This window comes from Anas platyrhynchos, chromosome 3 (assembly GCF_047663525.1).
Source record: "Anas platyrhynchos isolate ZD024472 breed Pekin duck chromosome 3, IASCAAS_PekinDuck_T2T, whole genome shotgun sequence".
In the NCBI taxonomy this organism is placed as follows: domain Eukaryota; kingdom Metazoa; phylum Chordata; class Aves; order Anseriformes; family Anatidae; genus Anas; species Anas platyrhynchos.
In genome coordinates this window covers 41,123,345-41,140,567 of record NC_092589.1, presented here as the reverse complement: position 1 = coordinate 41,140,567, position 17,223 = coordinate 41,123,345, and the positions used below count along the sequence as shown (strand labels likewise).

General features: G+C 42.5%; 1 long non-coding RNA gene across 22 annotated transcripts in view; it reads right to left on the bottom strand.

The window, feature by feature from the left end:
• LOC101794992 (uncharacterized) overlaps positions 1 to 17,223 on the bottom strand; it is a 138,720-nt gene that overhangs the window by 39,897 nt on the left and 81,600 nt on the right. For 21 of the 22 annotated variants that reach the window (XR_011808227.1, XR_011808225.1, XR_011808239.1 and 18 more), the window contains 3 exons: positions 2,660 to 15,967; positions 548 to 836; positions 344 to 436 (listed from right to left, as the gene is read on the bottom strand). This is a non-coding gene — a long non-coding RNA (uncharacterized lncRNA). The remainder of the gene's footprint in view (positions 1 to 343; positions 437 to 547; positions 837 to 2,659; positions 15,968 to 17,223) is intronic. The other variant, XR_005264153.2, reaches the window with a different exon arrangement.

Genomic DNA, 17,223 nt, shown 5'->3' with positions numbered 1-17,223 from the left:
GATAGATATGGCCACATAAAAGCAACCAGACTGAAGAAACTGGAAAAGCTTATCAAAGTGAGGGGAGGAAAGCAATTCCTGGTCAATATCAGCCCTGATCCAGGACAGAAACCTTCATCTGTTGCTTTTATTTGTTGTTCTTCAGCCTATAAAAGGCACAAATAACCGGTAGATCACTGGTTTACATAGAGCCCCAATGATAATATTAGAAGTAATTCCACTTCTGAGGTGCAGAAAACTTAAAAAGCTTGTGTTTAGATAATGGAAGACTCACACATTATTATAATATCACACTACCACCAACAACAGCATTTTACTTTCCAAAGACACTCTCCTCAAGTACCTCAAAAGCTGTGGTGAACACCAGCGCACGAACCAGTGGGGCAGCTAAATGTTATCATTCCTCTTTATACTTTACTTCAGTGCAGAAGTAAGCCTAGAAAATAAATAAATAAATAAATATTTAGGTCTTCTGAATCCCAAAGCCTTTGCTGTCCTTCTCCAGTAACGTAGATCTGAATCCAAGAGGAAAAGTGTTGAGACCTACCCATAATAGGCTGTGCTGAGGGAAGCAGCTGAAGCAGAATGGGAAAACTGCCCAGGAGATGCCAGTGTAAACAGAGCTGGCAAGGCCCCTGCCTTACGTGATGGAGAGGAAGAGCTGCATGATGCTTCAGACCCACGACTCTCCTGGCCGAGCCACGCCGGCTGGGCAGCTCAACAGACCTGCACCACTTCTGCAGAGATGCACACTGCTCAAAATGCTGACGTGATGCACACTCTGCCCAAAACGTCATCTGTGTAAGCGTGGGTAGTGACTGCCTCAGATGACCCTGCTGCAGCCAAGGAAAGGAAAGAGACAAACAAACAAACTTAACTCATCTTTCTTGTGTAGACAGGACTTTGTAAGTAATGCAGGGCTTCAACAAAGTGAGGTTCATACTCAGGCCTAATCTCACCATATTTTGGAGGCCACTCACATAGATGGTTTTATGCTTTTAAGTTATTACTTAATTTGGAGAATAATCATTTTTAGGTGTCTCCAAAACCATATCTGTAATCTACTTAGTCTTGCAGACATTTCCTGTGGGGACTTCCATACAGACCTCTATCCACTGAGGATTTTAGGATTCTCTAATTGCCAAGGGGTTGCAAACAGCAAAGAGGAGTCTAAAAACCTTAATATTGACTGAAACATGAAAAACAAACCATATTATCCAGTTAAAAAACATGTCATTCTACAAACTTCTAGAGGCTTCTTTCTTTCAGGAGCTGGCAGAATTCAGTATATTGGGGTGATGGCATACACTCGCTTCCCCATTGCTCCAAGAGTTAATCATTAGACTATTACCAGTAATGGTCAAAATACCAAGAAGAGAGCTAGTATTTTCTGTCAAAGGTCTGGGAAAATAACATAGATGCAAAGTCCAAGCCCCATTAACTCAGGGAGATGAAAAATGCAGTTTGTTCCCACTGAGATGGCCTCGAAACATACAAAGCAGTTTCTAATTTGTTTGAGAATGCACTTTAGGTTTCAATTTAATAGGTGCTAAGTACATGCAAACAGACATACCATAATTAAGGTGATCAATCTGCAAGAAGGAAAGCACATAAAAAGAACATCATACTTAAAAGAGTTAAGTAATCATAACAGCAATTATTAATTGCATTATAATTAATAATTATAATGTAATAGATCCTTGGCTGTTCTTTTGCAAGGAGCTTAAAATCATTTCCAGGTACTACATTAAGTTGTGCAACTGAAAAGCATTCTTGAAACAGCTTTTCAGCAGCAAATCCCATTTCAGCAAAACTTTTTTTTTTTCACAGAATAGCAAAACCCCAAATGAAGCATTTTACATAGTACATAAGATGTTTTATGACTGAGCATTAACAGATCTGTAGAAGAGGAAATATTCTGTAATGAAAATTTTAATTATTTGGTTTTTCATTATGATTAAATTGGAGGCTAAGATTACATATTTACATACATCTATAAAGTTACGTTCTCTATTAAATAATTATATTCACATATGTATAACATTTTAATTTCCACAGGTTTTCTGGGACAAAAATCATTTTTCCCACCAGTTCTATTCTCAGACACTCCCAGAGACAAGCACTGCAGTTGTTAATTTACAGATGGGGAAACTGAGATCCAGATTTAAGAACTTGTCCGAGAGTCAGTGGCAGCTTGCTTTGCTGCAACAGGGCAGGAACTCATAAGGAGGTCTGCTGTGAAGTGTCAGAGGTGGTGCATTCATGTCATGCTGACCTGGCATTGTGCAGAGCCGCCTGCGTGCACAGGCTGTTTGAGCAAACACTGCTGCCTCGTCCCCCGTGGCTGGCGGACGTGGGTTTGTGCAGGGGAGTAAGAAGGGGGGCGACGTGGGGACTGGCTCTCACAGACAGCACCCTAACATGGATTTTATAAGATGAATGCAAGTATGATGAAAGCAAGTACCTTATCATGCTTATTTGTCCAAATTAAAATCTATCATGCCAGGAAGTTGTGCATCTATTCTTTTTAAATGACCAAAAAAAACATGATTTTGGAAAGTATAAAAGAAAAAAAAGTAACTTTACTAGCATGGGCCTCATATTATGCATTTATCCAGTTCCAAACAGTGAAACCACTCAGTACATTTTGTTTAATTACCATTTGAGTCTGCTCATGTTTGAATCCACTGTAAAATTGCATCAGTAGCTCAAGGACATGGCCAGCTTCTTTGCTGGAACCCTGGAGTGGTCCCCTGAGAATACACCAGCTACAGCCAGGAGAAGCAGCATCATAACTATTTTCTCCACCTCATGTATTAGAGAAATAAAAAGGAAAATGACTCTTTCACATATTCATCTACAATTCCTTTTTTTCTTCCCTCTCATGAAGTCATACAACCACATAACACACTTACATCACTGCCAAAATTCAAAACCTATAAATAGGGCTATATCCTTTGGTTCAAATTGAAATATGGGATTCTTTTGAAAAGACAGAGAGGAAAATAGAAAATTTATTACTCAGAAAAATAAACAATGTCCCTTCTATACAGGCATTGTAGCACATATGTTCAACAGTAACCAAATGTGATGTCAAAAACAAAACAAAACAAAAGAAAGAAAGAAAAGAAACAAGAATTATGATATTTGGGTGAGGATATAAACGGCAGGAACAGACGAGCAGTTAAAAATAAAGAGCCTATTATATTCAAATGAAACAAAGAATGAGGAGAGAAAATAATAGGCTATAAAAAATATATCTGTCAGCGAAGCTGTTTTGGGACTGAACGTTTCCCCTGTGAGATTCTCAGGAAGCACCAGGCACCCTCCAGGTTTAAAGCTTTCATCCCTGGGCTCCCAGCTATATTGGTTTCCTGTATAAAAGGAATTGAGACGAGAAAAAAACATTTGAGCGACTGCCCCAGCAATCATACAATGTTTTATACTTTGTGGAGCCCTGCCTAACACAACAAAACTGAGTATTGTTACAGAGGACTCAAAGAGTCCAACCAATTATGTCCCTTCATGGGTTCGGCTATACTAGCCTTTGATCACCAGCTCTAACTACCAGCAGTAAAGCAAACACAAATCTGCAGACAGCATCAATAAACCTTGCAGTGGGAGGGAACAGAGATACTCTGTGCCCTGTTGGCTTTTTCTTTTTTTTTCTAAATCCCCAACAAAAATATCTACCATTTGTCTTTTCTAACTCACAGGCAGAGTCAAAGTGAGGGAATGATAACTTTGCTCACTTTTTAAAGTCAATCACATGGCAACAAACAGAAAATTTAGCACACATCTTCATAAGAATTCTCTAACCCAGGCAAAATCTGGTCTGCTAATTACCTAGAATTCATCTTTGCCCTTATTAAACTCTGGTTTTACACACATATACACACACACATACATATATATATATTCATATGTAATATGTACATGTATTAATGATGAAACAGTTTGTAGAAACACTTCTGTCTTTACTTCAGTATTTAATGTGTCAGTCCTTTCCTGAAGATCTTCCTGCAAAACACCGCCTGAAAATGCCACATTTGCTGGCTATTTGTGCTATTTACACGGCGATCCCACAGCACAGTATTTAGGCAGTGAAGTGGTTTGGGGTGGCTGTGTGCTGAATATTGCTCACCTAGCACTGTAACTCGGGCTTCATGTTCCCACAAGGCTTAGGTTCAACAAGGCAGACCTCCCGTACCCAAGGAGCACTGAATCTTTTGAGGCTTGGAGGTACTGCTTCAGCATAAAACCACAGTGGTTTTCATCCTGCAGAACAGACAGGTTGGAAGCAGAGATCTGAACAAAAGATTAGGAAAGGCAGCCTGGTCCAGCGGTTAAGCCACCAGCCAGGGACCAGCAATCCCTGCACTGCCTGTGACAGTCTACGCAGCCAGTGTCAATGCACAGATGCACCTCGGCCTCGAGCCACAGAAATATGCTGGGCCTGCATGACCCTGAAACCATTTAGAGTCAGGCATCAAAGTACCTTGGAGGCTCTGGCGCTTGTTTACTCTGTGCTGCAATAACTGTCTATAAAATGCAAGATAATAACATTTGCCTATCTCATCAAGTGCACCAAACACCCACTGTGACAAGGACATCCCGCACACCTGCTAAAGCTAGGTGCTGTACTGCTCTGGAGAGGAATGAAAACAGCTGAGGCTTCACATCAGCCTCGTGCCACACGTCTAGCCTGAGAGGGGCATGGTCCATGTAAGAGCAGGAAGCTGCAACCTCACGGACTGGGAAGAATGAAACAAAAACCAACTCTGCCCCCCTCGTATCTGTGGGCAGATATTTCTTAATAACCGGTGGGTGCTAACTGCGCTCTGTGCCTGTTGTCTGCTTTGCGTGGCCCATGATTCAAGTCCTGCCATGGCACAAAGCACTCGGTTTATTCAGCTGCCTCTCCCTACTGGCAGAGCCAGTCCTCCCTGCCTTCTCTCCCAGCTCTGCTGCTTTACACACCCCACCGGGCACTGCGCTTGCGAGAGGTGCTGCTCCCGTGGCTGGCTGGCAGGAGCCCTGTCTCTCATGTGTAAATAAAGGAGAGACAATGCTTTTCTAACCACATTGCCCAGAAAATAAGGATCTATTTAAAATTTTCCATGATCTCTTCAGGTAAAAATTTACATGCTGTTATTTAAAGCAGTCTGCAGCAACCCTGCCAATACAAAATGGAGGGTGGGGAAACCTGAAGGAATATACCTGCCATGGCAATGGGAGGTAATCCTGACTTGTAATGTGCTGAAACGGGAACGAGGTGACTTGGGTTCAATTTCCAACTCACTATAAACTTTGCACATGTTATCACCTCATCTTCCCAATACCCATGCTCCCCTTGTGCACGATCCGGATCATCTTTACTCTCGTCATTTGTCTTATCTACTCTGAATATAATCGGGAAAGTAATAGTTTCTTTTTGATGAGAGGATCTACAGCCCCTACCGCAAGAATTCAGTGAGTGAACACCTGAAGCATTACTATTAACACACAGCCACAGCCTTTTCACTTCAGTAGTGCTGCTTACATCTGAATGAAAAAGTAGTGCATGCCAAACAGGTAGTAAAAGCCAAAACACATGGGCAATAGCCAAAAAGGCAACTCAAGCTTTGTAATTTACAATCTGTTAAATTCATGTCTTTACATTGTTTAAGAGTCTGCATAACTTCTAAGCAAACCCCCATGAGAAAAGAAGAAACAAAGCACTAAGGAGAGAAAAGTCAAAGAAAATTCAGGCATAGAATGAAGACGGAGCAGAAATGAAAACCAAACCAAACCCTTATGTAGAAATGGGATAGGTAATACTGTATCTATAGCAAGCAAAGATGCATTTAAATAATTACAGCCCTATAATAAATTGGAAACACAGTAGATTCATGAGTGAGACACAAGGTGAAATTACATCTAATCTGGTGATTCATACTTACTCAGAAAACCTGGTTGTTACTATACGAGTTGATGCCAGGCTGCATTTTATTCAAACCAATAAAATCTTTTGTGTGGTCTCTTGACCTCACTAATTATCTAATTTACATTTAAGACAATAATGCTGCTTAGTAATTTAAAAAGGAAGTGTTCCCACCCCGGTGTGTTATCCCTGCATCTGCTCTGAAGAAACTTTAGACTGCAGAATGCTGCAAGTGAATAGGAGTTCACTACAACCCAGTTCGTAATTATCGTTCTTAATTGGTTGAGCTCCAGAGTGTTTAAGGTTTTACATATCAATTCTAACCGGCATGCTCAGAAGAGACAAAATCTGGAGTTATCCTGAGTTACGTGATCCTGTGGAGTTTAGAGGAAAAGTAAAAGTCTCTCCCAAGCAGGCCCAGGGTACTAGGATGCAATCCAGCAATGTGCAGACACTTAGCACCTTTTCATGGCCTTGCATTTAAAGCCCCAAACCCACCTCAATAGTCTGATGGCCAAATGTCAGTACAGAATTGAAAGTAACAGAGGCTGGGACCAGCGTGCAGTGTTCCAGCTTCTCATCTTCAGCCAAACCTTACTGTACTAGAGACAGGAACTGAAACGGAGCTGAAGTCAGTAGCCTGGTTTTTCAACTTCACATTTCCCTTTCAGTCGCTGTAAAGAACTGCAATGCATTATATATATATATATATATATATATATATATATATATATATGTATGTATGTATGTATATGTATATATACAGTTGCTAAAACAGGTATAAAAACATCTCAAAATGAAGTTGATCTCCTAAATGTGATGTTTGGTGAGTGTTACCATACTGATAGGTAGTCGTCCGACAGCTAGGGTCACTTCCATCTGGAGTCACTGCGTGTATATGAACTGAAAGCAGAAGCTGGTTCAGGCCACAGAGTGCATCAGGAATTACCAGTATCACTGGTTAACATGCTTCTGTTCAGTCTCCTGTTCTGCCACTCGGTTTCCCCAGGTGCGAGGCCACCCACCTCTACTCCATGCCACGTTCCAGTGCTGCCTCACTTGTATCAGTGCGTCTTCATGGGTTATCAATAAAACAGACTGGATTTGCAGATCTCAGCTGATAAGAAAACAAAGTTTTTGCTGCTGGATTTTCTGTGCTTGATGTTTAACCTGGACCATTTCAGCACAGCCCCGCAAATGACCGCATCAGCACAACCAGAGTAGTGCAGGAACAGCAACAAGCATCATGGGTGGAAAGTGGGAACTTCTTAGAATTTGTCTCATGTCAAATCCAGTTTATTTAATGTCTCATTACATCCTCAAAGTTACCAAAGAAGGAGGGAAGGAAATAATAATTAGTCTTCAAGAAAAGATCTATATTGCTCATACTTACCCAGGAAACATGACATGGACATATATAAACTTTCAAATTCTGCTCTGTACAGAAATCAAGGAATTGCTCCTTAAATGATTCCTGGGAGCCAACTGATCATAACAGATTTAACCTTCTCAAACTTGCCAGTTCCTGATACACTTCCTGGTTTTTTCCCCATGTGATGCTGCATTCCTCCAGAGTCATAGAGCTAAACCTGCAGCACCATGCAGAGGAATGCTTCCTTCAGCTTGCAGTGTACAACTGCAAACATATCTCAACTCTCAGAGGTGCCAAAAGCAGCTCATACCACAGGGGTGAAGAGGACTCAGCCCTTTTATAAAGGAGTGTACACAGTTCCCACCCCTACAGCTGCAGTTTTCCCCTACTAACAGCCCAGTCTGGGTCCTCTCTCACTTGAAAAATTTAATATAGCTCAGCATTGGTTCACAAATTTATAAAGGCTACAGAGAAGGTGAATGAGAAGCAACCATTCACTTTATGTTTGACACAAGAAATAAGGTACACCTAATTAATTTTTAAAAGAGCACATTTAAAATAACACCGGATAAGACCAAAAGCCTCTGCAATGGGTTGTTGCAGAGACATTCAAGATGAGACTTTGTCAATCCCCTTGTAGGATAAGTCCCCTGGTAACCACTACCATTTGGATGCAACCCACAGCACCAAAGTCCTGTTCTCCTGCAGCTGTGAGAGCGTACTGCATAAGAGCAGCACTATGCACACCACTTCTGCACCCTCACCAAAGCTGTTGCCCCCATAAGACAAAGTACAGAGTAAGAGGGGTGAGATGGACTTTTGGTCAGGAATAGCATGGCTTTTCTGACTGAAGCACATTTATATTGTCATTGCTTGTGTTTGGCTGTCACATCTATGGAGACTGCAAACACTGGGCAATTTTCCTCTGGTGCGTACACAGAGCTAGGCACAGCAGTGCTCCTATCATGATTGCAGCCTCCTGATATTACTGCAGGGCAAACATGGTAATATTAACAATTAGTCAGTGACTCAGATAAGGCTCTCACAGATATAAATTCCCCATCCAAATCACTGAGGTTGCATGGTAGTATAAACTCTTCTGACAAAAAAAAACTATACCACTCTTCCTCACTATGTGTGTTCTCACCCTCTCCCACAATCACTTACATGATCCTACAGGGCAGGTTCACAGGCTCAGCTCTTCTTTTTCAGGTTACTTTTTGGCTGGATCATCTCCCAGAAACACTGCAATAGTCACATGAGCATTGGGGCTGGTGCAAAAGAAGTGATAATCGTGAATTACTGCAGAGGGGAGGTAAAGAAAGGATAAGACCTGACACGGAGTGTGTCCTAAAGCTTGATTAAAAGAGAAGGCTGTGGGCATTGTGAACCAAAGGGGGTTTTCTAAACCACAGAATTGCATAGCCCCCGCCTCAGAGAGTCCCATACTGAATTTCTCTGAAAAAAAAAAAAAAAAAAAAAAAAAAAAATAGAAAAAAAATGTAGAACCAGGCTGTGGAGAGACAAGCAGATCAGAGACCTCCAGTGGGCATATACTTGGCAGACTGTGACAACTCCAGACAATTACAAAGCAACAAAACTGCCAGAAATTAACTGCTATGCACAAGAGGAGCCCTTCCAAACACCTGTGTTTGGCCCCTAAAAACAAATTATAGTTGAGAGGTCTCTGATAACCCCCTCATCTTCAGAGGTTCCCATTGCATACAAAACTGATCAGCAAAAAAACAAGGGAAACAGATTTATCTCAGACATCTTCAGCAACTCATTTTGCTGCTGCTCCAGGCTCCAAGTACAACTCTTGTTTGCAGAGCCTTCACATGGCCCAAGCACACCAGCTGCCCAAAAAGAAAATTGCTTATAATTTTACTGATAGACTTCTCTGCTCAGAGAAGCTTTTCATTTTTCAGATATACATAAACCCTTTCATTCTCAAAATGTACCTCTCAACAGAAATGGCCATCAAGAGTAGACAGTAATGAAAAGCTGTAAGTAATACTGGGCTACAATTTATATTCACCAAAACACTTGGAGCTATTTAAGGAAAAACTCAAGTACAAGTAATTCCTCCTCTGCAGAGAGCTGGGGCTAACCAACACTTCAAGAGGTTAGAAAATCTGCCCAAAACATATCTAAAGTCCCACAACCAGAACAAGAGGGAACAAATCAGTCTCTACGGACAAGTGGCTTGTCTCCTTGCTCCAGGTAGTCTGAGCACTTTCCGTCAGTGGAAAGCAGAAAGGCCAAGGTTCAGCAGGAATGCTCTGGAGATAGGGAACCAACTCTGGTCAGAGCCAAAGGACTGTGATGCCTTTCTCCCAGGTACCTCTGGAACTACCTTAAACCTTAACCTAGCTTTCTATTTAAACTGATTTACATTTGTTCTGCTTGATAATGAACTTAGCCAAAGCTGTTTATAAACCCTGGGAGGATTCCCCAGCTGGCTTTGGCTCAGATCCTTTTCTGATCACAGGGACATAAGGCCCAGAGTTTGGCCGCCAGTCATATTTCAACAGCTATTGATCATGTGATTTTTGTATTACAGAGACTATTCCAAATAGTTAAAAAATTCCCCCTCTAGCCCCTCAAGTTTAATTTCTCCCATAGAAAAAAAAAATAGAATCAAAGAAACACTGACATGTTTCTTCAAATCAAAACATTGTCAGATCAGACACTGGCACAAGTTCAGACCTCACATTTGTGGGGCTGGATCAAAGCGGAACCCCAGACCTAAAACCCAAGGAATGAACAAGTCTGGATCTCTGTGCTGTTTTTTTTTTTTTTTTTTTTTTTGGAAACTAACATCTTTCCTACCATGTACATTTCTTGAAGGTAAGGGCTTAGGCGTTTCCTAGCATAGCAGGATGATACAGCAGTGCAGCATGGATACAGAACAACAACCAGCAGGACTTGGGGGAACTGGGAAGGAAAAGAAAGAAGCAGCCCAGAGAACTAGTGAGGGCAGATAGCTGGAGGGAAAACTGCCTGTGTGGGGATTGCAATGCATCAAAGAGGTGTTGGAAGCCTTTGGCAGGCGGCTACTGCATCGGCCAGTAAGCAACAAACACCCTCTTTAACCACTTAAAATGATGATCTGAAGGGAGCTCCTGCGGCCCTGAGGCCCTGCTCAATACCTGCTCTGAAAGTCGCCCTTCTCCCCACCCTGCCTCCTGTGTAAAACACCAGTAAAGCACTGAGAAATGCGGCACAGGGACAGCACTTGTGGAGACCTGCCCAGGCATTTTTAATCACAGCGCTGTCTGAAGCTGCTGTGAGCAGATTACATATGCAGATGCAAAAGTGCCTGGGGTGAAATCCCAGCCCTGTCACATTAACAGCACCCATGCTCAAAGGCCTGCCAGGGCTTTTCACAAAAACAGGACTGTGCACACAATTTTGGCTGTATGCAGAGAAGCAAGGAAAACTATTTAAGCCTGGCCTAGACTAACATAAATAATACCCAGTAAAATGCCACGAGGCTGAGACATTTAGGTCTATAGGCTCTGCAAGGGCCTGCACCTCATGCAAAGCCCTCATAGGACTCTGCAAAAGGCTGACAACTGATGATACTGTTGGCACTTAGCTCTTTTCAAGATTTTATTTCTTGTATCAAGAAAAGCAGTGAAAGATCTCTTATTCTTTGTGGACTGTTAAACACACACACACATATATATTTATATGGTTTTCTTTCTTGTACTTCAGTCAGCCACAATTTGCTCTCCTCCTATAGAAACCCAAGGGTGACAACCTAGATAGTGTCACTGAAAGCATGCAGGACCAGGGGAAGGTAACTACAATGCTCTCTATTTAGTTTGCCTTAGCCCAAGTGAAACAACAAAAAAAAAAGGGGGGGGGGGGGAGGGAGGGGAAGAAACATGTAAAACAGAAAAGGAGAACAGATCATTTTTGCATCTGCAAAGAGGGAAATGCTATAGGGTCCCCATCTAGACTGTCATTATGAAGTCCACTGTAGCAAAGCTGAGGAAGAACATCATCAGGGGATTTGGAAAAGAGTATCAGCATACATCACATATTTTATAGCAATTCTTGGTTAAAACTGATCACCTAGACTTAGTCCCATTGGGCTCCAAGTTCAGATTTTGTGGATACTCCCAATTTAATACAGATTTACCCAATTTCCAGCTTTAGAGCACACCCATCTTTTGGGAGGGCTTAATTGCGGAGACCAGGTGGCCTATGCCTGTGTATTTTAGCTAGGCTAGTCATCAATCCCTTTGCAAAGATGCAAACATACCACAATTCTGTAGCACGTTTGCCTTACCCTGTAACGTTAGCAAACAAGGGTGACCACAGAAAGCATGCCAGGCATTTCCATTCAGCTGCTAAATCTGAAACATTTTGCTTATAGAAAGTCTGCCAGTTATAAAAATAACTTCATTCCAGGTGGTTAGCGGTGGGTTGAGGGCGGTCAATGGGACATCGGTAATGCTGTCCACACACAAACATCATGTTTTTGCCAAGAACATTAAAAAAAATCTGGATGACATATGAGGAACACCTACAATTTTCTGTGCATGACCCACCAAATGTATTGCTCCAGCTGATCTGAATTATATCCTACATTTGCAGATTTATTTCAAAGGACATTTATAACTAAAAGAGGAAAAACCTGAAATGAGAGTCTTATAATTTCCATAGAGTCCTCCTTTCTGTGAGTAAAAGCTATTGCTTCTTTTGAAGACAGGAGAGATCAAAATGCTAATACCAACACCATGTGAAAACTAACTTCCAGCTCAGGTCAGAGCAGAATACTTTCTGAGGCTTGATGAACTTTTCAAATGCTTGGCAAAGCCTTTCAACTTTGGCAAAGACAAAGGTTTCCTAAAGCCACAGCAGTATCTGATGAGACACTTAAATCCTGAAGTTGCCACAAACAACTATATCAGGACAACTGTATGGTATCTGGCTCTTTCTGATGTCTTTACCCTAATTGCTCCAGTTATTCAGTCTAATAAAAGTTACAATCAAATTGAAAGAGTAAAGAAGATGGGCTGGTGTATTACAACGAACAAAAGTGCATGCGTAATTTTTGAAGTGTAAGGGCTATCCCTTGACATGTGACCAATGCAAAGATGTGGGGTTCATACCTTCCCTGATCCATCCCAGGCTGAGTGACCTTTGTGTGATGTCCCTTTCATCTGCCTGAAGTATGGTGCTGCAACTTGTATCGTCTTCTACTGCCATTTCAGTCCTAGATTGCAAGTTCATGCAAACAGGCGCAGTTTCTCCAGACAGAGCTTTCCCTAGCCCACAGACTATCCCATCATATTCATGTCATGTGGTACCAGAACCTTTTCAAGGCAGGGTAGCATGAGTACTGCACTTCTCTATGCAGCGAGCCCAGCATTGAAGCACTCGTATCTGGTCGGCCAAAGACCAGAGTTGTAAATGAAGCATCTGAATTCCCACAATTCACAATCTACAGAGTTTACTACTTGGAAGACGCTTTACTACTTTACGCTGCAAGCAAAGAAAACTTTCTAATGTTCATTCTCTGTTAGTTTTACCTATATGTTTTGAATAAAAAGGGATGTCAAGAAAAAAGCATGCAAGATGGGGATGAAAAGACAAGAGAAAGACACAGAAAGGTCAGAAAAATTAATGGAGAAAACCTCCGACCCTTTTTCCGTTCCTTTACTGCTGATATTAATTAAAGATTGTTCATATTCACTGAAGCTGTGAACACACCATGAAATGCAAGCTTTCCCCTTCACATTTTAAAGAAATTAGAACTGAATTCTCTGCCCAGATTCCTGGGACACACCAAGACAAAGGTCTTAGTCCTGACCTCCAGCACAACACAACTAAATTGAACTCGGCTAGCTGATGTGAAACAGAGCTTCCAAAATGCTTGTCACATGAGCTTTAATAAAGCCATGATAAATGCTTCTCAGAACTGAAATAAATGAGAATCCCGGAGTACCCTGAATGTCCAGCCTAAGGAAATTAATGCATCATTAACACTTTTTCATCATACACTATAGGCACAACATTTCTTCTTTGGGAGGATTGTGCCTTCATAATGGTTTTGGGGAGACTGGGAATTAATCTCCCTTCATCTTGATTACTTATTGCCCCCTCCCCCAGTAAGTTCCAATATGCCCTTCACCATTACAGTGCCAGAGTGACTTGCAGCAGTGCATTGTGGTGTGGTCAACCTCTACCATGTGTGCTTTGCTCTTCCGTGAATGAATTTGTTTTACATATGACTGGTTATTTATGATAATGGCAGGCACTGGTGCAGCTTGTGCTAAAAGCAGTTCCTGTTTCATGGTGCAGCATTAAGACCCTCCTGGGGAAGTTGCATGTCAGGGTTGAATCACTCTCACAGTTCATCACCGCCAAAAGGAGCATGTCCTGCACTCCAGCCCTGCCCTTTCCTCTCCGTCCCAGTCATGCTAACGCACCCTTTCTCTTACATCAGACTCTAATGTTCATCTGAGCCTTCACTGAGCTGATTCAGTTCATTAACTCAGGAGCAAACAATTCACTTTTTTTGTCATGTTAGTTTTCTTCCAGGCCAGTGAATTGAATCTGTCTTGCTCAGGGCCTGACAGGCACTAGACTTGCTGCAGGCCAGGGGGAGCTGGCAGCCAGGAGCAGAGAAGAGGAGCAATGAGGATGGGGTGCAGGATGTCCCCAGTGCAGAGATATGACCAGCTGTTACACGCTGCTTTACCTTCAGCAATCTGACCCTGACTGAAGAAGGTTTCATGGCAGCTGAGGAGTGAAACCACCAGCTGCAGCTCTCCTCCTCGAGCTCTCAGCAGCCTTTCACAAACCCTTACTCCAGGCCATTATGGACCCTGACAACCAACAGGGAGACTTCAAACCTAATCTAATACCCTACAGAAAGCCAGGGCAAAGTAAAGTTGATGCACTCACAACAGATGCTGTTGCTCAAGAAATGCACATCACAGCTTTTTGCTTGTTTTCTAATGGCTAACAATTTCAAGCCATTTCATCACCTGCAACCAACTGGGGAAAAAAAAAAAAAAAAAAAGTCTGTTCAGAGTGATGGACAAAGGAGCTAATAGAAGGGTACAAAGTTTGCCATATTATTCATCCTAAAGGTCTTCCTCTTTTTATGCCTATTGCAGATTGCCTGCCCTTCCTTGACTACTCCTGCTCCTTGCCAGCCTTCTACACAACTTCCTCCTATTTGCCTGCCTCCTCATGCACAGAGACCTCCCTAAATATCTCTACAGCTGCTTCAGCCTATTCCTTTTATAAAGCCTCCAAAAGCATTCTTCTGCCATGTGTTTACAAGAAATCAACTATTAATTAAGGGCTGAGTAGCAAAAAGCTAACACTTACATAATTATGTTTGTATTTGTACATGAACATGTATCAAATGCATACTTACCTAAATATGCATAGTATATATTTAATACCACTGTTTTCTTCCTCCCCCATTCATTGCATGCCAGGGCATCAATCTAAACTGCACTGGAGCTTAATTCCTTTGAATTGTTTGGAAATCTCATTTTAAGGTGCAATGCTTTAATACACTGGAGGTTTGCCTAACTCCATCCAGTTTATTCACATAAAAAATAACACACATCACTTAACCTGACTTTGTGTGAGCCAACACTCCCTTCCAACAATGAAAGCGATTTGTTACTTTTTCTCCAACAATAGCTACGAGGGAAAGGTTCCTTTTCCACAGCTGTTTCTTGAAAACCTACCGGTATACTACAATGACTGACAGAGCTTTCAATAGAGTAGGTTGGACACTTATTCATCATGAATTGATCCAAGCCCTTGATAACCTGATAAAAGATGCAGTTGACTGCTTTGTAAAACAGCCAGGATTTCAAAGACTGTGTAAAACAGTGGATAGCATAGCATTTAACCAATTTTCTCAAAGGCAGAGTTAATCTGCATAACTCATTTGTTCAGTGATACTCATCTACATATTAGCCTTACACACAAAATCTGACCTCCGTTACATGTAAGGTTTCAGTTTAATTTTTGGCTTCTCTTCTTACTGTGTTTTGCCTCCCAATCACATTGCTTTAACTTCCTAGCTGAAGTAAATGGGTTCAATTCAGACATAGCAGTTAGAGCTTGTGCAAGCGGCTCCCTTGAAACCTTTCTCTGCCACCACCACAGCATCCGTGATACCATCAGGCCTGGGTAGAGTTACCATCCATAGCAGAAAGGTTTCCAAAAGCCACTCTTGCCGCCTTTTAACTCCTCAGTGCATTGAAGCACTGCTGCTATGTGGGGAAAACCCCTGCTGGAAAAGCAGCTCTGAAGTTACAGAGGAGGAAAGCAGACAGGTCCCTTTAGGTGGTAAAAGAGGTTACGGTTTCCTTCCAATAACAGTTACCGTAGCCTTTGATATTCTATATACTTTATCATTTTCCCCCGCTTTTGTGGAATAGCAGCTGTGATAACACAGAGCTCATCTTCGGCACTGCCCATCGCTGCATGGAGGGAAACCGGTGAGGACGGAGAAAACACTTGTTGGGAGCCCTCAGCTTGCTTCAGCCAGGAGGCACGAGATGAGTCGCCATCCGACCCGGGAGTCAGAGGTCACCCCGCCAGGGAGCCACCGAGTTGTTCAGTCCACTCACAGCTAATCCCCGGTGAGTGCCTCTCACTAAAGGATTTCTTTATTCCGCTGGCTGAAAAAAAAAATAACAACAGAGTTAACAAGCCCAGTAAAAATCCATGACTCAGGCAAATCCTTAAGGATCAAGTGGGGAGGGGGAGGGAACATAAACTAATCCGAGAGTCCAAAATGTCTTTTGCCAAAGCCTTTTAAAACACAAAAACTTCACTGGGGTCTCCTCGTTAGTGGCGATTACAGAGGAGGCATTTCTTTCTTTCTGAACTAAGAATCTCTCCTCAAGAACACAAACAAGGGTGCCCATTGACGTGGTGCAGTGCTTTCTAATCCATCTGACCAGCTGGCTTTGTATATCCTTTATGCATACTGTGGGAGGAGAAAGAAAGGCTTCTCAGGGAGGAGAGCCTCTGTCTCCACGGCGGAAATACTGGTTTTGCTGCTAGATGGCCTGCAGTGCTCCTGGGGAACAGATATAAACTTTTCTTAAATAGAAACACTTACAGGACATGGTTTAGAATATCATCAGTGACTCACCTAAGTTATAAATGATCTTTTCCTTTTTTCCCGCCCTAGAGAAAATTACAAATGTCTCAGACATTATTTCTGCCGCTAGTTTCCGAATCTGAAAACACCAGCCATTAGCTGGCACTGTAACACTGAGCCTTCTGGGGGTTAAAGTAAAAGCATTAGAAGTCACTGAATTCTGGCAGATGCCTCACAAACGAGCATGAGGACAAGCCAGGCCAGCATGTACACTGCAGAGAGAAGCAGAGGTACATGGCGAAGGCCTGGGCGACCTGTCACCACCAGTTACCAGTGCTTGTATTTTGGATACACTTCTGGAGCTGGATGTGGGAGAGGTGCACCCTCAGCTGCTGTCACCCCTTCTGGTGGTTTCTAGCTTGGGGCAGCACCAGTATAAGAGCTCAGTGCTGCAGAAAGCACGCGCTGACCTCCATCCCGGCCCAGCTGTGGGCCACGGCCCCTTCCCCAGGGCACCGTCTCCAGCATTCACTCCTCCTTTCACAGAGCCAATTTCATTTATTGCAGTAGCAATATTGCACCAGGTTTATGTTGCTTTAGTGAGCTGAACCTTGGCACAGAGCTATCCAACACGTGCAGAAACCAGTACAAGGTGACTGCCAGCACCACAACAGCTGGGAGTGAACACGGGCGTGGGGGCAGGATCTTCCCCTTTTCATAGCACTATTATTCGGCTTTGGCTGATTCTGCCTTATGACACCATGCCCCAGGACATATCTTTACCTTCCTACTTCAAGTCCCTAGTCCACTTTTTTTCAAAGCAGCGTC